General features: G+C 40.8%; 1 long non-coding RNA gene across 7 annotated transcripts in view; it reads left to right on the top strand.

Annotated features, from left to right (window-relative positions):
- The window catches only part of LOC127066381 (uncharacterized), a 576,444-nt gene that overhangs the window by 131,798 nt on the left and 421,955 nt on the right, over nucleotides 1-22,691 (top strand). The window contains exon 3 of one of the 7 annotated variants that reach the window (XR_007782374.1): nucleotides 4,099-4,861. The exons of the other annotated variants lie outside the window; for them this stretch is intronic. This is a non-coding gene — a long non-coding RNA (uncharacterized LOC127066381). Of the gene's footprint in view, nucleotides 1-4,098; nucleotides 4,862-22,691 lie in introns of those variants that run through there. 7 annotated transcript variants of the gene reach the window in all.

The following is a 22,691-nucleotide window of genomic DNA, read 5'->3' as shown; positions in this document are numbered from 1 at the left end:
ACTAAATACTTATTGTACGCGATAAATATGGATTTTATGGAATAAAAGCTACCGAAAATTAGTCTTGGTGTGACTTGGAGAGAAAGAGATAGAAAAAGAGGGAGGGAGAGAGAAGAGAGAAACGAGACGATGTGGCTAATCCAAAACAATGGAATGCACGGCCAGGGTAAGCGAATTAATCTTTCACGTTGCCGGATGCACAATAGGCCAACGAAGTTACACGATAATTACGCGTGGGATTCGTTATTGTGCGTAATTTCGAGCTGCGACCGTTTCGGAATTGTACCGGCGGTTAACTTCAAAGGGAGAACATTCGTTTCGGCCGACGTCGAGCTTCGCGTCACGCTGAGAATCCCTTTTTGGTAAGTTTATTCGATTTTCTTTCGGGATTGTATGTGTACATGGAAGCGGAATAGTCTTTTTCTATGCTACCAAAGGAAAACAATAAAAATACTATATATAGTTATATTTTTTTTTCTATGCAAAGCAAAGGGCCAGCAATATTGTAGAAAGCTTTGGTATATAATCAAATTTTTTGCTAGTCCAGTCTTTTTGAAGTCGATTGTGTCCTACCTATCTGTCTTCACGTATTCAAGAAAATCCATACTATAAATCCTCTTCTTCTTCTCTCTCTCTCTTTTTTTTTTTAATATCTTCACTATTTCCAGTGAAATATGTGAAATATTGAAAGACGAGAAAGTAAGCTTCTATCCTTCTTCCTCGTCATCGACGTTTTTGTTCCGTTAACGTATGTACGTCTTAATATAATTCTACGAATTTGTCGTATTCTGACTTATCGATCCCAAATTTTGTCTCGGTGATTCTAAAATCTTTTAAATCTTTTAAAGTAGAATACAAAGATTTTTTCTTTAAATTGAGAAGTCAAACATCAGTCATTTTATTTAAAAAAAAGGGCACTCTCGGACGAACTATGCGTTCAGAAGGATACGATCACCCTCTCTCGAGATAAGACTATTCTTTTTCGAGCCTCGCCCGAGGAAATTCGCCAAATAGCATGGAGAGACGGCGTTGGGCATTTAGACGGGACGATAAGGTCGACTCGATGTTCTCAAAACGGAAATTGGACTCCGCGCCGCTAAACGTCAAGCCATTGTCGCACGAACAAAAGTTCTTATAGTAAGATCGTGCCGTAGAATATTATATTTGTCGTTGAAATTTTCACTCGATATTTCTTTAAGAAATCAAAAAACTCGAAGTTACTTTCTCGATCGATCGGAAGTCGATGCGATGCTCGAGTTCTCTGTCAAGCCCTTAATAACAGAGCGCGCGCTTCGTTTACTATGTAATACAGGGGCAACGTCTACGACGTTATTTCTCGCTAGGCAATTTTCCTCAATACCTACCTACCTAAGTTCTCCTTCCGCCATTTTTCGTGGAATCATTCTCATGGAAAGCCGATGCACCGATGCACCTGTTATTCGCCTTCGATATACCATTGCAATCACTCGCTTATTCTTCCAAAGCGAGAGGCTCGTCGTTTTTCTTTTTACCTCTCTCTTTTTTTTTTTTTGCATTTTTCTTTTTTATTTTAGCTCGTTTCCGCGAGAACAGTCGCACCTGAACGCGAGAAATATTCCATTTTATACTTTAATAAATTCCGATAAATGATATTGCTCGTCGAATCAGATGCGTGTTCTATTTGCGAAAATTGCATGAAAATTAAGTTTATACATTGTCTGATTTATGGGAAAACATTCCAGCGTACGTTGAGTCATCGAATGGAATCCACGTTTGTATATCCTTATGCGTTGAATTTAGCGAAAACAAGGGCGCGAATGCAAGAATAACGAAAATTGAATTTCCGATAAAGAGGGGCTATCCATTTCGTTTTAACCGTCAATCCCAAAGCGTAGCACTTTTGTGCTTCCCGTATAAACAATATTAAACGTCGCGGACGATACAAGTGCTTTTGTGTGTGTGTTTACGTGTGTCTCTACGTACACGTACGTATTTCTACGTCAGAAACCGTTTCCACCGTTTTACGCTTTGAACGAAATTGTCCTCGATGGTGGAGGTGCGCGGTGTGCCATCTGCGTCTACAAGAGTAATTACGTTTTGCGATCGTACTTCCGTGTATTCCGACGTTAAAGCCGCGCGTATTTGCGCATTACGGCGATGCAGTAACGTACAAAATGAAACCGAGCGAATTTTGTGCTCGAAAAGAGAGCGTAAACGGTGAGTACGAACGATAATCGAAATGGAGAACTACTTGGAGAGCATGAAATCGAAAGAGAGTTTCGAAAAAAATGTCCACCGAGCAATATATCTACATATTATATAGTGGCCACGTTTACGCGAAAAGCGGTTCGACGAGATTCGCGATCTTCCTATCCCCTGACTCAGCTCGTGTAGCGCACGCTGCTAGAAAAATGACGGCGATTGAATTTCAAATCTGGACCCACGATCGGACGACTTTTCCCGATCGTTTGATCTGGTATTTAAAACAGCCTCTGCTTTCTTGAATCTAGAACGCCATACACCGTAATCTCTCGAGCGTCCGTTTGTGACGATAGAAGAGAACGATGTTGAATCGAAGCTTCGATCGATAGATCGATCGTTCGGATCGATCGCTAGTTCGTTCAGTCTTTATCGATAATATACTAGCCGAGCGTGGTACGTTATATTTCACGTTCGCTCGGGCACACGTAGAAGACACGATTCTCTCGTTCTCGTTCCATTGTCGAGCGCAACGCGAGAATCTATGTATATGTATAACCTCTGATTTTCATGGCTCGCGACGAAAGAAACGCGTTGTTACGAACGTTTTGTTTTCGGCTTTCCGTTCCACTTTTTGTTCCGCCCACACGTCGTCCGATCGAATCCGTAGGAGCCACCAAATGAATACGAATTATCGTATTAGAATTCGAGCCTTTCTCGAAACGCGTTATTTATTCTGGCACAAACGATAAGCTCGTATCGATTTCGAATTTGCGTTGATTCTCGATAGTAAATACCTTTATGCATGACTGTATATGTATATACGTATATACGCAGCGTATACGAATGATTCTAAAAACTACTCCTTTCCGTTTACACGAACGAGATAATCGAGCTAAACTTCTAGCCGAAAGGTTAAATCCATTCAGAGTTTACAGACTTTATCATTCTGTTGAAAAACTCAATCACGGAGGTCGGAGAAAAATTTTGCGTTGGCGATAATATTAAAAGAGTAACCGAAATCAAGGAGATCCGTAGGATTCTCCTTCTCTATCGCCCGTCGTTTCTTTGTTAAGGTGCTCTGTAAAAGAAAAAATGAAAAAATGTATCACTCCCTTTCTTTTTGGGCTCTTCGTCTCAACTTCGAGTAAACGTTCCTAATGCGGCAATGAATTCGTATTTGTCCAGGACGTTGAAGGTGTCTGGAGGTGAGACGAGGAAATAGAGAGAAAGCGAGAGATGGTGAGAGATGAAGAGAGAAAAAATGAAAGAGAAAGAGACGAGAGAAGGAGGTGGGAAGGCAGTCGGGAAATTCACGTGCAAACGAGACGTACACCCTAACTCGCTTAATTTCGGGTGAAGAACGAGCGCTCCTCGTTCTCTACGAGCTTTTCTACGCGTACACGAATTTTACCTTTAGAACTCCCTCTCACTCTCGCTCTTTACCTATTTCGAGCGCACACTCGAACGATTCTCCCTCTTTCGCCTTCTTCTCATCCTCTCTTTCTCTCTCTCTTTCTGTCTGTTTGTCTGTCTGTCTGTCTGTCTGTCTGTCTGTCTATCTGTTTTTTTCTCCTTCTCATTCTCTTTCTCTCTCTCTCTCTCTCTCTCTCTCTCTCTCTCTCTTGCATTCTCGCACTCTCATTTCACCTCCTTTAGTTCACTGAAATTTTGTCGAAAAAAGAAGAGAATTACCCTAACGAATTCTCTGCTAGCCGACAATGAAGCCAGTTGTTATAACGTGGTCTCCACGATCCGTTTTGTGATGGCTCCTTTCTCCGTAAAATTTTTATTCCGCCGCTCAAGTGCAGCAAAAATAGCCATATAACAATTTCGCGAAATGACTATTTTTAATTTTTGCTAAAATTCGATTTAAAATGATTGACTGACTTTTGACCTATTATTTTTCTCTTGTTTCAGGTAAGTACGAACGTTCTGCTATTCCTCTTCGCGACATCGTCTTTGGTATCTTCAAAACTTTCTTATTCCAAAAAGAAAAGATGAAGGAAAGGATAAAGAAAAGACGAGGAAACAAATGGACGTCAAACGATAAGTCGGATAATATTTTCTATTATAATCTAATTCCTTGCGTTACTATCATTTCCCCCGTAAAAAGAAGTATTTCTCATCGCGTAAATAATAAAATTTTCATTTTCTCAAGAAAAAGAAACTATAAGATATTTTCTTCGTAATAGAACGTGTAAGTAGGTTGACGATCTAGTTTTCGTAGCAGCATTGGACCACTCGTTTGTTCGGGACGATTTGCGAGGTGCGAAATGGCACTAGTACGAGGACGACTAAATTGCTCGCTTAATTGTAATTCTAAAGCTCGGGGCCAGCGATGCGTGATACATTTTTAATACTGCAGGACATCAATCCCGCATTAGCGCGGAAATATCATGCCGCCTGGCGCGCTTCGTGATTCGTAGGAAAAAAATATTGGGGTGAGGAAGTGTGAGAAGAAGGGGTGGGACGTATACTTCCGAAGATCTAGAATTGCGCGACACGTAACGACCTTTCCCGAGACCTTCTTCTTACCGTTTCACTCTCGTGCCCCACAGGGGTGCTTTCAAAACGAGGACATTAACTTTACGGTTTCTAGATTGCGCAAGAAAGAAATGAAAAGCCGAGCTCTCTCTTTCTCTCTTTCTCTCTCTCTCTCTCTCTCTCTTTTTCTCTCTTTTTCTCTTACTGACAGTCTTTCTTTTTCGTTTATTTTCCGTCCTTATTTCGAAAAGACGCTCTCTTTGAAGACGTTTCAAAGGAAAAGAGAGAGAGAGAGAGAGGAAGGGCACGAAGGAAAGCGACGCGTCGTCGGGCGACTTCGAAACTTTTGTGAATTCCCAGCGATATAGGAAAGAAATAATCAAGCGTCGTTATCCTCTTGGCCGCGTGAGCTTTCTGAATTCTTGAGAAAAAACATGAGAAAGGAAAAATACAGCTTGAATGTTCTCAGAAGAAGATCTTTTCTTCTTCTTTTTTTTTCGTTTTTTGGCTTCGTTGCCCTCGTACTACTTATTATTTTTATGTATGGCAAATCTAAAGAACGGAAAAGAGTTGATTCATATTTTATATTCTGACGATTTACGTTTGACTATTTCTTTTGATTATTTGTTTCTTTAGAGAAATTCTGATGATGGAAATGAAGATCGATGAAAAAGCCATCGTTCATGATCATCCTTGATTTAATCCTAACGCATCTTACCTTTTGTTAGCTTTACAGGATATGAAAGGAATAGTTTAAGCTTGCAAGGATATTCAAAAATGCATTATGGGCCTATTTAAGAAATAGGATATAAGCCTATCGAAGTAGAGAAGCATTATGAAAGTGAATAAATATGTATGTGTACTACGAAGGGTTCAGTGGGATGGGGTTCAGAGGGTCGAGGGGACGGTCTCTCTTGGAAGATAAAGGGCAACCGAGAAGTAAGAATTCGATTATCTCGACGGATGCTCGAACTTCTCTCGGATTTCCTGGTGCGGATAATGGAGCACTCTTTGAAGAAAGCTTTCGCGCGCGAACGAGATACGCTCTAGCTTACTCCTCTCTTCTCTCTTCTCTCTCTCTCTCTCTCTCTCTCTCTCTTTCACCATCCTTCTCCCTTTTTCCGCGCGAGAATTCAAAGCTTTTGGTGAACGGTGGAGGATAAAGCGATAGAGAGGAGAGAAGAGAAGGAGGAAGCAAATGCAAGAGGGCTAGATAGGCAGGGGAGAACAACGGTAAAAGGAACGAACAATACCCGAAATTTTAGTAGAAAGTGGAAAAAGAGAAAGAGAGAGAGAGAAAGAGAGAGAGAGAGAAGAAAAGAGAAAGGCAAAGAGAGAGAGAAGAGAATGAAAGAAAGGAAGTAAGCGAGATGGATGACTGTGTCTTTACACGCGGAACGAGTAGACAGAATTTCAAGGGTGGGACACATTTGACGGATCTTCTATGGCTTTTGCCTTTTCCACAAATACGCCTTTTAATGTACGCTAAATATTTGTGGTCCTTTCATTGTGCATAAGTCTGTAAAAGGAACAAAAAATAAAGAATGTGAGTGCTGCCGTCAACCGAATGTGCTCCCATTACGACCGAAGATTTTTATACTTGTTGTCTTTCCGGATCTACTTTTTGAATAAGGAGAAACCAGAAAAAGATCGACGTATGAGCGAAAGATGCAAATTTATCGAACGATTATCCTTTCACTTTTTGTCGTTATTCGATACGGCCTAGAATTTGTAACAAGTTTTATGATTCTCGTGTCTTATGTATACCTATGGGTATATCGATGTGTGTGTAAGAAAAAGAAAAGTTTTTCGGTTTCGATCCTGTACGCAGCACGATCTCCTCGTGCGAGCATCGATCAGTCCATCCATCACATCGTATCTTTTTGTCGGCGATCGGCAGACCGATGTAAGAAGACTTAATCCACCTCACGTAGGGAGGTATCGTCATTCGTTAAAAGATGTTTTATACGCCTCGCTGTCTCCGACTTTTTACGCCACCGTCGTCGAAACTCGTCTCGTTGACGAGTTAACGGTTCGAATGAGTTTCGGGAGAAGCGTAAAATAGCATAAAAGTAAAATTGACGTAAAATAATAGCGACGTTATTGTAACCGGTTAAATTTCATCTTATAAAATCAAAAAAAAAAAAGAAACAGAAATTACTAACGTATCGTAAAAAGTTCTTTCGTTATTTCATTTTGCACGTAAAACAAAAGTTAGCAAAGTATTGCGATGGTAATCGAATCAAATAAAATCAAGGATGCAAATGCATTTTTTGAGCTAGGTCAACGACAGAGAAGAGAAGTTTTAGCAGTGCGTAACGGTTCTGTGTTTCTGAATTCCAATAGAGGAAGAGAGGTAAATTGAAAAGCTGCCGATAGTCGGAATCGGTCTTTCTCCTCGCGTAGGTATCCCTTTTCTCTCTATCTATCTCCCTCTCTCTCTCTCTCTCTCTCTCTCTCTGTCTTTCTCTCTGCAACACGTACACGATACACAAACATACGCACACACTGTAGTTGGGTGGCACTACATTGTTGGCTTAACTGCTCGTGGAAAATTGGGTGGGCAAAGCTTTGACAGGTTGTTTGGTAAACACGGTTCGCGTTTGCGTGCAAACTATATAGGCTGCAGCAGTGGCAGCACCGACGACAGTGGTGGCAGCGAAGCCTATCCCTACTTGTGATTTGCCAGTGCTCCCTTTCAGCTCGTGTTACCATAGAAAATAGCCCCATTACGCTACCGGTTTCATGTGCTATTGCCGACAACTGCGAACCTATTCCTTTGCCATAACGAGAACAAGAAAATTTGAGAGACCCTCGTAGAACGAAACTAGGCAGCAGGTCTTTTTATTCTGAACTTCTCTACGAAAAAGAATCCTTCCTTCTTCCTTCTTTCATTTCGTCTAGGTTCATCGAAGAAAAACAAGAGAACCGGTGCTTGGAGGAAACCACGTGGAATATTGCCAACCTTGTGCACGGCCGACGATCGTAGAAATTTACACGTTCGCGCCTCATTATGCGAACAGAGCCAGTTCTCTCTCTCTCTCTTTCTATCTTCCTTTTTTACCTACTTTCCGAGTTACCAAGCGGACCGGAGCAATGTAACACCCTCGGTCCGTTCGTTTTTTATTCTTGGCTCGAAGTACCACCTTCCTTGTCTCCTGTCCGCGCCTTACGTGCATTCCAAGTTTCTGCTTCACTTTGGCACCGGAGGAGAGAAATTGGATGGCTGGAAGTTAGTCGAGGTTGAATTTTTGGAACAATAGAATCCACCATACGAAGGTGAACGTGTAGGTGTCCCCATGGAGACCGTGACCTGTGAAGACGATACGATGGTAAAAGTCTTGAAGAGAAGGTGAAGAGATAAGAAAAAAAGAAAAGACTAAAGGAAGGTCGTGTATATCGACGTCCTGCCCCGTTTGGCCGTCTTAAAAGGTCCTCTTCTCCTTTTTCAATTCTGTTTCTTTTTCTTTTATTTATCTTGCATCTTCGGCAAGGAGCAACCCAAGAATGACATTTTCTATATTTCCTTTTATAAGTCCTTTATCCTTTGCAGTTTGTATCGTGTATATTCGCGATGAGAAATATCTCATTATTTCGATAACTGGCATCATATGCGATTATGGAGTTCCAATGTCGATCAATGAAAAGAGATCTTTATTTTTCGATTGAAAATCGAATTCTAACAATGAAACTCCAAGCATCTTTTTCTTCTTTCCTATCACCGATACTCCGGATTCTTTTGACAGTTTATCGATTACCTACCTGTAAAAACAACGTTTACCGATCGGCATGAAGTGTAAATTTGGAAATTGTCGTGACGCGGCTACGTAAAAAGATAATGCAAATCGATTGGTCGAGCTGTCTCGATGTTGGCTACCAGCGGAGGTTCTAGTTATAGACTGAAATCAAAGTTCAATTAACTTTTCTGACGGCGAACAATCGGTGGCTGATGAAGCGGCCTACACGACGATCACGAATCGAAATTTCTGATAGGAACACACCGTTCTATTAATGTGTCCCGCACGTACGTACATCTACACATAGGACATACGGTACTGGAACATAGATACAAACCTGTATGTGCGTATAGGAAGATCTATAGGTTCACGAACAGGACAATGTATTTTTTTTTTTTATTTTCACGGTGCGATGCGTTTGAAACTGTGGATTTAAAAAAAAAAGGAAAAAAGAAAAAAATATTCGTTTGCTTTTAGTCGTTCATGAGGCAACTATATATATATATATATCTACGAATTTATATGCTAACGCGTTTCGACATAAAAACTTAAAGCGATATATTAATATTCTTTTTCCTTGGATCTATTGTATTTTAAACTGAAATTCTGAAACTAAATGATTCTATCTTCCTTCCTCGCGTTTGAGTTATGGTCTAAACATACATATATATACGTTGGTAATTACGTAGTTATATGTTATTTTAAGTTTTCATTATGGTAAAACGGTAAATTTTGTGCTTGTCGTGCAAACGACATTATCGCGAGCAGTCGAGCGATAAGATAGATTCAAAGGGTGCAAGTTTCTTCAAGAGTAACGCGTACGAAGGAAGACGAGAGATTTTAGGAAAGAGAGAAAATGAGAGAGGAACAGAAAGAGAAAGAGAGAGAGAGAGAACGGTTCTATTCTTTTGTCGTAGGCACGGTGACAAACGCTCTAGCGTTAAGTTAAGAGGGGCTTACGAGAAACATAACAAGCATCCTTGTTTCGTGGTAATTACGTGGGTTGCTATGGTCGTTAGACAAAATTAATTAGAAACTATGTTTCTCTCAGGTACGGCTACTTTATAAAACAATCCGATAGATTTAATAACTTTACATATTACTGTTTTTCTTTAGACAACGAAAGCGTAAAAATCAAAATGAAGTATTTCCTTGTTCGAAGAGAGCTCGGTTTGATTTTTAAGGACACGGATTGCTACTCTTCGAATCGAAGAAACGATTCGCTGCGACGAAATTCCTTGGAAATATTCAACCCTCCCACCAAGTCGACAAAATGTCTTCGAAGCGAGAACGGAGAAACGAGGGATGTTGGGAGAACGATACCGTTAGAAGTAAAAACCGTAGGAGCACTGAAAATAGTCGTTAAAGTCGCGTCGTAAATTATGCAAGCATACCCGTCGGCTTTTCCACTCAAGATGCTTTCCGTCGTTGCTAGGATTCCATGGAAGAACATCGCGACGAGGGGATGTGTTCACGGACCGTTACGTCGCGATTACGTGCCACTTTGAACGCAGACAATACGTATTCTCTTCTCTCTGCAATGATTCGCTAGAGAGATGGGAAAAGGAATAACTTTTCGTACAATTATTGTGTATCGTAATCGAGGATTTTAGAAAAAGGAGGACGACGATCGAAAAGTATATGAACGTTGTTCACTTGCATATACGTATAAATATAGAGGCACGTACGAAAAATAATTTTATAACGCAAGAGGCACTTTTTCGAGCTACCTGCTACGTCATTCCAAAAGAGCGAAAATGACGATAATAATTCACTCGGCAGCTTCGAAGCATATCCTTACGATAAACGCAATTCTTATCTTCATGCGGACCCATGCTATGGCCATAATCGTAAAAGGAAATAATAAGTGTCGATAGTAGAAGGATATACGCGTTCGTTGTAATCACGCGATTCACGAAGGAGCACGAGAATAAAGCCAGTCGTTCGGAGATAAACGTCTCGCACACGCAGCCTTAATATTCGAAGCTTTACGTTGCATATAATTTTGAAAGGAAAATTCCGGAAGGGAAGAAAGATCGTGCCTCCGACATTGTCTCGATCCTAACATAAGCTCGAGACACGACAAGGGCGGGGGGTCTGGAGTATGACGGAGAAGAGGGGAAGGGATTCGGTAGAAAAAGAGGAGAGTCTTTTGACATCGTCGACGATAATTTAAAGACCGTGCTCGAGATTGATCTTCCTCGTCCAGGTTTGTAGAAAATTTAAAAGGGGTTTATAATGTTAGAGAAATTCGAAGCATCCTGTTTATATACGTACCTACCTTATTTTCCATCTTATTGAATAGGCCATTATAATAATGGCGCGAGCTCCGTAATTATCGATTTTTATATCGAACATCGAGAATATTGTACTCGGGGAAGATTTTTATAGAAGCTTCCATTAATTTGAGATTCCAGTCGACGGATGGTAAGAAAAATCGTAAGAAAATTCGTCTCATTGTGCCGCACCATTTTTGCATTCACCTCGTGATCGTCACTGGCGTCACGTCGATCCACTCCAAGAGAATATCACGTGTTTTTCAACTTTCCCACCAGCTTCTATACGAAGGCGTATATTCTACGTTGATTCAACCTTGTCAAGGATCTTCTTATTTCGTCGAATGCCATTCAGACTTCGCGATACTTCTCTATGCACGCGCATTGAAAAAGGCAAAATTTTATTTGGAATTTCAAAAAGATCCTCTATAACAGAGATATTCTATTCATCTCTTTCTGCATTTTATCCTAGAACGATTTACTTTAAAATATTTGTATCATAACTTAAAATGCTTATATTCATTTTCAAAACTATTTTATCAACTCGCAAAGTATTTTCAGATGCAAGAAATATTTACGATCGAACGGCTCTTTTTGCTGTCGTTTCTCTCTTCTTTTTATATTAAAAATTATATATCTACGGTGCGCGAGGAGATCGTTGCTGGACATAAGAAAATTTTGTTGCGTCTTCTTCGCGATTGACCCCGAACCGATGATAGGGAAAAAGAGAATAGAAGCTTGAGATGGGGAGGAGAGCAGGGGGCAGGGATGAAAAAGAAGAGGAAGGAGAAAGCTAAAAGGAGGACAAGTACGAACGAGTCTGGCTTTAAAATATGACGTTAAATATTCAGGCCCCTGTCCTCCACAGTGCTACCGAGTGTACTTGACGCCAAGGTGTAGAGCGTTTAAACGGCACAAGATCTTCGTTAGGAAAGTTTTGAGTTCGCTTAGAGAGGAGAGTTTTTCCGAAATAATTCGATGAGCTGTTGGTTTTAAAAGATCGATGTTCCCTTTTTCTCATTGTCATTTATCGTTTGAATCACGATTAATTCAAACGTGTTCTTCATCGGGATCGTTTTTTGATCTCTTTGCTGGTACCGCAGAAAAGGAGACGATACTCGAGAAAAAGAGACGAAGCGTGATAGGAATGAGAGATAGAAAAAGGATGGAGCTCACGAAACGGCGCTTTTCGGTTAACCGCAAACTCGAAACCGTTACCGACAATAGACAACGAGCTCGCTTAGCAGGGCTATCCCTCTCTTTTCTCTTTCTTTTCTTTTATTTTTCGTTCTCCCATGTCCTCGGGTATCGTCCACGAAACTTTTTCTTTTTCACAGACGAGCTTAGGTACCATCGAGCGCGCATCCTGCATCGTATTCGTGCACGTGGTTTCACAAAAATGCACTACGAAAAGCTCGGAAAACGAAGCGTCGAAGGATGTAGTACCTTCGCAACACGAGAGATCGCTTAACTGAAATCGTTGGTAATCAGGAATTCCTTTCTACGTCGTCCGAGTATTTATCAACTCGGAAAACGATATCCGAACCGAAAAAGATGAGAAAGTATTTCCAATAGTTCAGACAATTTTAATCTTTCTTAAGATGGATGGTAATTCATTCTTAAGACGAAAATGAGCTTTTGGTGAAAATACGATTAGGTAAAAATTTCGTAGAGGAGGATTGAAGAAGAAAGGTTTTTGTCTACCGATGAGAAAAGTTGGCTCAATAGGTCCTGGTATAAGGTAGCTGGAAGAAACAGCACGAATGCTCGTTACCATTCAATCCAAGCGGGTTGATGAATAATTAGAGCACTGGGTACGCGCCAGCACGCGCTGCACGAAGTTGTTGTTACGGTACCCAAAGTTTGTAATTGATTTTGGACGGCGTGGCTCCAGTCGGCGTGACAAATTAAAATCACCGCTTCCGCGGTTCGTGATAATAGAGTTATTATGTCTCTGGGCTGCTGCAATCCCACCCTGATGCGCGGAATGGCGCATCGGTCTCTTCAATCTACTACCTTGCTACCTGGTCTCTACTACAAGTACTCAGCCAGAGAGCTGCCGTACTTTGAAATTTTCCAACGGAGATCGGAGCCGCGCTGATTTATTTTAGTTAGCAACTGATCACGAATTCCATTTTGTCCACTTCCCGAATCGCCGTATCGGCTGATACGTTTCGCTTAGCTTTTCTCTCTTCCTCGGCGGAAACAAATATGTGTTCTTTTTTTCCTCAGAAATAGAGTTTATTTAGGGTGGAAAAATAAATTTCCACGTTGACTATCTCATCTGACTCTTGAGTTAATCTCTTAGCGAAGGATATAACGTAAAATGGAGACCGTAAAATCGATTGATCGAATTTCGTAATTTAAACTTTCCATTTCTCTCGACTATCTCGTAGTATTCCATCGATAATCGTTCGACGATACTTATCGTTTTGGATTATCAGATTCTATCACGGCATACCGAGGAAATTATTTGCGATTATCGATGCGTTATAGGAGAGGCATTAATTCTCGCCATTCTACCCCACCTACGGAAGGATTCAAGCGGATCTATCTCGACGTGTCCGCATTTCAGAGAGGTGCCATACTCACCTCCATGGAATCCTATAATACTACACGTCGAAGTAGATTCCAACGTCTATCTCCGGGAATTAGAAATGATACCACGATTGATTTATGTATATCCAAGATCGATAATAAAAATCTATAAGACCGATGGCTCCCTTTAGTAGAAAATCGATCGATATTTTTTTATATTAAGAACGTTGAATATTCGATAGCACAGGCACGATCATCACAAGACAATAGATACTTACTTAAATCGTAGGTTATAATACCTTCGGCATTTTCTAGTACGACGACTTCGTGCAAATAGTCACCGATACAGGTTTATCGAGCGTGCATCTAATACATCCAAATATGAGAGAACATCGATGTGTATCGACGCGTAGCACGCATACAAATGCGCGTCGCTTCGTGTGCTCGAGATAATGGCATATAATTATAGGCGGGGTGGTTCGTGTTCTAAGCCAACAATTTTCGTTCGTTGCCTTAGACGTCCCACTCGTGTACAACGATTACGTTTACAATGCGATTTTGTACGTATGTGCGCGAAGTGAACCAGTAGTAGATGGATACTTTGCTGTTGCTCGATAAAAAGCAGCCTGTTCGAGAAATGATATTCTCGATGGAAATGATAATTCCCTTTAACGGAATCGTTTCAAGTTTACGTTTTATCGAGTTCTTATCACTGTGTCTTACGTGTCGTAAACGAGTGGAACGATCTCAATAGAATCTATCCATTCCTCGAGGAGTGGAAAACTTTTCAGTTTCGTCGAGGAGTCAAAGTGGAGTGAGGAAGAGAGAAGGAGTGGGAGGAATAAGTAGGAGAAGAACCAGGAGAAAGAGAAAGAGAGAGGAATAGAAAAGAGTAGAAACACGAACGAGGAAGAAAATGGGACGTGGTGCTAGAAGTTTTGTGCCCCCGGCCGGCAGCATCGTCGAAACGAAGGCGCCTTCGTGAAAAGCCTTGAGAGACCGGAAGTCGCGACAAAGAGTAACTTCTATCGTTGGCTAGCGGTGTATACACGCCACTCTTTTTTTCGTTATTATTAATGAGACTCTCCACCGAAAATTAATGACGCGCATCTCGTGGTAAGTGGAAAGCTTCGCGAAGATGAGAACAGCCCACGGCCTCGTATGGTGTACGTATAATACATGTTAGAGAAAATAGGGAAGAAGAAAAATTATTTTTTGAATTGGTGATCATTCAAACGCTCGACGAATATAAATGCTCCAGAAAGAAATGATTTTCTTTGGAAATGAAAATTTAAAAACGATCTCAAAGGAAGCATATAACTACGTCTAATTACATTGGTACTCGTTCTACAAATTTTGTCTCTTAATTTCGCGCGTATAAAATACTTCTTATCTGACCTTATCACCTCTACGACGAAACCGACTGAATAACAATGGTAAGACATTGCCCTTCCCTGTCCGAGACATATCCGTAATGTTATCTAGAAGATATTCGTTACCTGTTCTATTTTTCTCGTTTCTTTTTTTTCTATACGAAATATCGCGACAAATTGAATTTTCGAATTTTCCTAGAATTACAATTGAAAATGTTCCTTCTTTTCTTCGTAGGACGAACCTTTTTACCTATCGAAGACATTTTTCCCTCTTTTTTAGCTTCTATGCATTTTTGAGATTCCTTTTTACTTTTTTAGTAGGAGAATATCTTGCATGCGTGTATATATGCATATATGTCAGTTAGATCGTGACAACTTCATCTCATACGCGTTATTTCAATTTGTCCGGAGAATCGTCCTGACAAATATTGCGAATACTTCCCTTTTCCTCCTTTAATCTTTCTTCCCTCATCCCCTTTTTCATCTCTCTCTTTCTCTCTCTCTCTTCCTTTGTATACTCACGTTCTCGAGCTTCTCCGTCCAAACGAAATTATTTGAGAAAACGAGAGAAAGAAGGAGGAGGAATGTAGCATCTACTCAGCTTGCTAGACGCTCTTATTGTTTTAAAGCGGACAGGTTTATTTACTGCCCGAATAACCACGGAAAGCGCAGCGCACGCGCTCTATCAAATTGTTTGCCACTCAAACTCCACCCTGCATTTCATTCTTTTCACTACTACTTGTCTGTATACATTATACATGCATACTAAGATATGTATATGTCTCCACTTTCTCGTGTGCGCGAAATTTTATTTCCACCGAGATTTATCTCGCTGATCACGAACGAGTACGAGCTTTGTGCATCGTGCCGAGCTTTATCAAGAGGATCCACCTGCGAGAGGATACGGAGGATCTTAAACGTCATCCGGAAACGAGTAGTCCTTGACATTATTCGAATTTCAAATAACCTCTTTACTTTTAATCTTATTCAATGATCGTTTTTCTGCAAAAGGAAAATAAATTATTCTTGGAAATGTAATCGAATTCTGATGCAAAGAAACGTTTGTACTAACAATCGAAGTGCCATAAATCGAATATAAAAGAAAGAAATCGTCGTGTTCGAGAGAAAAAAAACTTTCGTAAAAATGAAATTGCAATACTATAATAAAAACGAAATCTCTCCGCATGCTGTCACGTTACATTATCTTCGAGAAAACTCTTGTAATCTATACGAGTAAAAAAGTAGCTACGAGAAGAGAAAGTGCTTCCAGGGAGGACTTTTTCTTTCTCCTATAGAGTCGTCGCGGTTCCTCCATGAAACTTTTTTATTTATGGAATTCTTGCGAAGAGATATCATTTCCCGTTGTCTACCACCCATCGAGTTTATTTTTCTTGGGTATTTCTATCTTAGACAATTTTTAGGACACGTTCTTTGCCGTTATAATTGCTTTGAGCGAGACTGAATTTCCACGAGAAAAATATTACTGACCTTATTCATAATTCTCCGTAATTATCGTGGGAACTGACATCAATATCGTGAAACCTTTCAAGTTGTAAAGAAACAAAGCAATTGTAATTATAAAATGTTTATTGAATGGCTTTCTTAATGGATGAATATTGATTTAATTTATGTCAAATTCATTAGAAATCTCTTTTTATTAGAAAGGAAACACATGAATGTTGTATATGTTTCGACCTGTCAAGTTCGCGGAATAGCATACCATTTTGTCCAGATAAGTCAATACTTTCGCTGTCTCAATTATTTGTTATTCAAGACACGTAAGAACTTGAAATCTCCATTGAAGCGCGTCTCTGCCCCATTTCTAGACCAACCCCTGTTTTACCCCTTTCTACTGCTCGCTGAACGGTTCTTCTCCTCTTCGTCGCTTCCTTCCCTCGTTATTTCGCGCACATTTGATCATGTCCTGTTTTATCTGTTATCCCAAGGGATGGAACGATTTCCCATTGTATCTCTCTCTCTCTCTCTCTCTCTCTCTCTCTCTCTCCTATGATTTCTATAAAGACTCTCGTTTCTTCTCTACATCCCTCACGACCGAGCTCAGTAAGACGACGACACGATACTGCAAGACGAAGCGAAACGAGGCATTTCGAAGGAGGAGTCTTTTCCACGGGTATTTTCTCCTCGTCATTACGATCCTACGCATTCAATTCTTTTTCCTTTTTCTTCTCTTTTCCTTTTTCTTCTTCCTTCTCGATCAACCTGAAGGACTTTGACTCGTAATTCCTAGTCATTTCCTTGCTTTCGAGTTCGATTCGGTACGTCGATTTCGTGTGACCTCTCCCAGGCGAGATTTTACGCTAGCTGTCGTCTCTTTTTAAAATAAAACTGTCAGAGCGAAATAAAAATACGAAAACGATAAAGGGTACGTCGCTTTTTTCAGGCCAACGAATTTTATCATTTGTCGTATTTTTCGAGAAAAGCTTCGATGGATATAAGCTCTTTTATTCTTTCGGATAAGACTTTCTTTCTACGTGCAATCTTGTTTACGATCATTATTAACTTCGTGTCGTCGTAATTCGTTTTACGTAGCAATACCTACGTGAAGAGTTTCCTAATCACTTATATAAATGCCTCCTCAGTAAAATATTTTCAATGTCTCACTATTTTACATTCTTTGCTTTTTCAATGCTATAAGCATCGATCTCTCTCTTTCTTTACTTATCATTCTTTCGACTTCATCGAGAGGAAAGATATTGGGGTCTCGACAAAGGGTCGTGTTAATTTCTTAACGATTCGCTTTACGAAAGCCAAGTAAAAGATTTAGCGGCTAGATATAATCTCCTTCTCTCCAAGCTTCTACTTCATCCTCGCAAAGTGCAAGTGCAGCGTATCGTTATAAATTTAGCAGAGTTGTAAGTAAGGCAATAAAGTAGTCGTATTTATACGCCATTAGCGAGACTCTTGCGCGTGTCGTAGTCGTCGTAGTGCTTGTCACGTTGCGGAATGTTCACACTCTCTCATGAGTTTGAGAAAGAAAGAGAGAGAGAGAGAGAAAGAGAGAGACAGATAAAGATAGAGAGAGGGAGAGAAAGAGAGAGCAAAGTGAGATGAGACCGCACGATTCCGACCTTAAACGAGCTGGAATCGAGCTGCAACGCTTTAGAGACGTTAACCGGAACGAACGCTATCTCGTGGGCCGGCTGTTGCGAGCCGCAGGCAAGACTACTAATCGAAGTTCACGGATCGAGAGCTTCTGGGCCTGCGGCTCGTTCCTTCGTTCTCTGTTATTACGCGAACTTCGAACTATCACCGTTGATCGCCGCTCATTCTCCTCATCGTTGCCATAGAAGGAAGAAATAAGAAGGACGGAAAGAGAGTTAAAGAGGGAGATAAAACATTTCTTTGGGGATACAGGGAGAAAGGGAGAGACGGAAGATTAAAAATGGATTCGTGCTTGTCACGGCAAATGAGATAAAGAGAAACGGAAGGCGAGAAATGCAAAAGATAGAAAACAAGATGGAAGAGGGAGTTTAAGCGAGGTATAATAAATTGATCGAAGGTGGTACGGCATGCGGGTAACGCTCGTTCCTAGCTCTATTAGCTGAGAGATGCATGACTCCTTCTCTTTATCGAGAAAAGGAAGACATACTATGTTCCGAGGAGAACGTCCTTTACCGTTATATAAACCTTCGAGCACGGATAAGAGAGGATATCCTTTAAGGATACAGACAGCGAAAGAGAAGCAACCCATGATCTCTTCTTTTCTTTTCACAACGTTCAAAGCAGACGCGTCTCCTTTACGATCCTTTTACATCCCGATCATTTTTTTTTCTCTTCTTATTTTTATTTTATTTTCTTTCTCTTCATTTCCTTCGAATCTTCACACGTATTTCTGAAAAGAAGCGTTTCCGATGGATTGCAAATATAAACGAGAAATCAAGCAAAGAATCGCTTAAGACCGGAGTACCAAAGTAACCTATATACATACGTTAAGATTGAATTAAATGAATATTTTCAATAAGCAACTTTACCAAACGAATTCACCAGGAATCGTTAAATTTCTAGCGAAAGCTCGAACTAGAAGCTCGAATTAAGAAAGTTTCTTTAGAAAGCTGGGCGCAAAAAACGATGGAAGGTAGATAAAAAACGAGATAGTCGAACGATCTTGCTGAACTGGGGAAAAAAATTTGTAGTCGAGGAAAAGAAGAGGAAAGAAAAGAAAGAAGAGAAGATTGGTTTAGTAACGATTTCAAAGGTCACCTTTTTCACAACAAATTTTTTTTCTATTTTTCTTTTGTTTTCCGATCATCGTCATTTCCAAAGTTCGGCCTTTACCTTGGTTGTAAGTTAATTTTTACGATTTCTTATCAGATGGAAACGAAGTCGAGATTATCATACTTTAAATTGGTTCAGCTTTTATGGACCCTCCTAAGAGAATTTCTTTTTAGGCGATGTACGCGTCGTTAGGTTTCCGAATAATGGAAGAGAAGGACAATTTCCTAGCCTAGATCTCATAAATTCTACTTGTTTGTACATAGATAATTCCAATAAAACAAGACAGCGTGATATCCCTGACATTCAATATTAACATATATAGACATCTATCTGTGAATACATGAATTTTCTCTTTTTCGAGGATCCGGATCGTTCGAGATGATTCTGGCCGCGATAAAGCATTTCTTCTCGAAAGAGTGTTGGTTAAATCCCTTGACTCTACTTCGATTTACATTTTAATATCGGCAAAGGCGTAAGCTCGTAACTCTCACGTCGCGGAAAATATCACTTCCCGTTATTCCCGCAGAAACATCCGTTCTCTTAATTGACAGGAGAAAGTAATGGTGTCATAATCGTATAATAGAATACGTTGCGAATAGAATAAGAAAGGATGTATCTTTATAAAAATATCAAGTCACTTTAAAGTAATTTGATTCGTATCGAAAAAGGTTAAATATTAAATACTATATTACGATATCGAAAGATGACAGGTAGTCAGACCGTTCCTCCGACACGAAAAGCTTTCCTTGTCGTAAAAATCAATCGCATAATATTTACCGATATTAACGTTAATATTTTACGAAATTCAATTTGTATCCAGTGCGACAGAAAATTGGATAACTTTGTATTTGGTTACGCTCTTCTATATCTTTCTCTTCTCTTTCTATCTTTCATTTTCCCTTCGACGAGGCCGATCGTTGAAGATAACATAGATAACTGAACGAGGAAGAAGAGAAAGGGGAAATCTCGTTAATCGATCCAAAAGTAGGTATCTTCGTTGAAGATATAGCAGATTCGCCATAGAATGGGATCGTTCTCATGTAGGTGGAGGCGTATAATAATCCATTAGTTCGATGCGCTAAATTGAGGGACGCTTTGCTGGAGCGTCAGATCGGGTGGGGGAAACAGAGGTCGCTCTTGCTGGAGGGCGGAAGCTTTAGGAAGGGGAACGAGTCTGCAGGAGGATGAGGAGGACGAGGAGAAGGAGGAGGAGGAGGAGGAGGAGGAGGAGGAGGAGGAGAGAGTTGGCTGACTGAGTTTGAAGTTGAGTAGCGGCAAGTCGCGCTCTTCCTACCGTTTTCTCTCTTGCTCTCTCATGTCCCTTTCTCTCTTTACATCTACACGTTTACGCTCCTTCGTTCCTCGACATTGAAGCTATATAGCAACGTGCATGCATAAGGCTGTACCTATAGAGGAGAAGGGTACATTCTACCAAGCAAGGCGGACAATTAATTTGCGAGTCAGGGTTCTGCGGTCCGTTCCTCTGTCCGTCCATTTAAGATTGATTAAGAGTCTTCCGAAATCGGGACCCTCCTATAACTCCGTGGCTACAGCATGAGTTCTGCACTGATCCTTCAAGCTTCTCCTTTCCTTCCATTATAGGTATCTACTCGTCCGCTTGCCCGTCAGAACTCGTAGAGAAGCCACGTTCAATCTAGTCGACCTACTATCTACGGATATTGTCTTTGTTCGACGATACACCGTGTTCTCGAGAATAATTTAGTTGTTCTCTCTCTCTTTCTCTCCTTTCCTCTCTATCTCTATCTCTTTTGGCAATAAAGATATAATCGAGGAACCTGATGTCACGAGGATGATTATCGAGAGATCTTAATCGTTTCCTGCTCGTAATTTTACATTTCGTATGCAGAAACGTCGCGCGGGTCATCGAGAATATGCTAGAGTTGGCACTTAACGCCTCTTTGGCGATGCACGTACGATACTTGCATATGCGTATGCAACGCGTTTCTCTCACCACCCTCTCTTACATCGAAACGAGAGATCTAGGTAACAGGCTGCACGTTTCGCGGTAGTATTATCCGAGTTGCTGTCCAGTCACGTATATTTCTATCTTTCTCTCTCTCTCTCTCTCTCTCTCTCTCTCTCTATCTCTCTCGCGTGCTACGAGAACCAAGGGTGGTCGAAGATGAGCGCGCTCGTACACCCTTCCTGGTAATTTTGAGCGTGTCTACCTCCATGGTTCCCACTTGCGGAAAATCCTATTTCTCCGCTTGCATCTCCCACGTGGCCTCTCTATTTCTCTATCGACCTTTGCCTCGAATTTCCACGATATTCGTATATATGTATTTACGATATATACAAGTAGATACGTACCGAGCGTTATCTGTTGTATAATTATGACGCGTAATTGTAACGGAATATTATACTGCGAGCTGATCTGTTATGTGCAATAACTAATTGCATACGTTCTCTAGTGGAAATGACGCTTCCATCCTATCTCTCCAAAGTTTTTTCCTTCACGTAATTAGCGTTCCCGATGCTTAGAATTTGATACCAGCTATCAAATTTCTCTTGCATCATCATCACTCTTGTTCACCTTGCATCAGTTTATCTAGAAATATCGTAGTACCAATATTATTCTATAGCGCTAAGCAAACCTCGATAAATCTTCCAATTAAACGATTTGTCTTTTCGTCGAAAGAAAAGCGCACGTTCCTTCTCCTTCTAATAGCACAGGAAGGAATGTAGGGAGCTGGAATGTTTGTCCTGTCACGCTTACTCGTTTCATCGCCAGCAACTTCTAATGGACGCTTTCTCAAATTTCAAGTAGACGCGCATCTGGCTTTTCCCGGGAGCACGCGCGCTCGATTTCACCCTCCTTTCATAGCTTAGCCGCAAACAAATTACACGGAGAAGGACGACGATGGCGCCATTCCTATCTCCATTATACCTCCTCTCTCTTTCTCTCTTTCTCTTTATCTTTTCTCTTCCTTTCGCTTGTTATTTCGAAAGTCTCGAGACTCGTTAGAATCACGTAGGGTGGAAGTAAGGAGAAAGCAAAAGAGAAAGAGGTAAGAAAGAAAAGGAAAGAAAAGGTTGCGTTTTCTCGTTGTGTCCTAGGCTATATAGAGACGAGGAGAAGAGCTATTCAAGGTGGGTGTTTCCGTCGCATAAAGAAAATACGTCCCGGGACAGGGTCGCATTCGAAAACGCGCTCCACCGTCGTTCTTCTCGTCGTCCCTTAAGAATGCCGTCATAATACGTTGCTATACGCAGTGCCGTATATCAGAGGATTTCAATGGGCCACCCGTGCCGATGCGACGCGATATTAATTCGGAAATAGGCTTCTATAAATAATGCGAGGGAAAAGACTGCCGTGGAAGAAGAAGCGAGAGACGAGATTTATTTTTGCCCAAAGTGCGTCTTTCTTTCTCTCTCTTTCTATATATAGATATATATATTTCTCTTTGATCTCTCGTGTCTCTTTCTCTTTATGAAATTCAAAGTAATTTTTCCGTAACACAAAATTGAACGTAAACGTTGTATCTGTGAATATCGAATTTATCGTTCTGACAAACGCAGACCTATCCGTGACCGAGGCCCACTTGAAATTTTCATCTCGATTAACGACCCTTTTACGTTTGCAATTCGTGAACGAGTTTACAGTGTAGGAACGTTTGTGCTCTCTCTCTCTCTCTCTCTCTCTCTCTCCTCTGCTTCTCTTGCTCTCTCAATTCGTATACGACTTAATCGCTTGAATCGTCGACTTCGTGCAGCTAGGCGATGAATCATCGTTCGCTTCGCTCCATTCGCGCGGCGGCTTGCAGCATCTAAGGACACAAAATGTTTTCGCTTAGCGACAACTGCGATTGGAAATGGCCCGGAAGGAAAAGGGTGCGCCGCCGGCT

This window comes from Vespula vulgaris, chromosome 9 (genome assembly GCF_905475345.1).
Source record: "Vespula vulgaris chromosome 9, iyVesVulg1.1, whole genome shotgun sequence".
NCBI classification, from domain to species: domain Eukaryota; kingdom Metazoa; phylum Arthropoda; class Insecta; order Hymenoptera; family Vespidae; genus Vespula; species Vespula vulgaris.
Note: the sequence above shows the minus strand (reverse complement) of the source record. Positions and strands in the feature narration are given on the sequence as shown.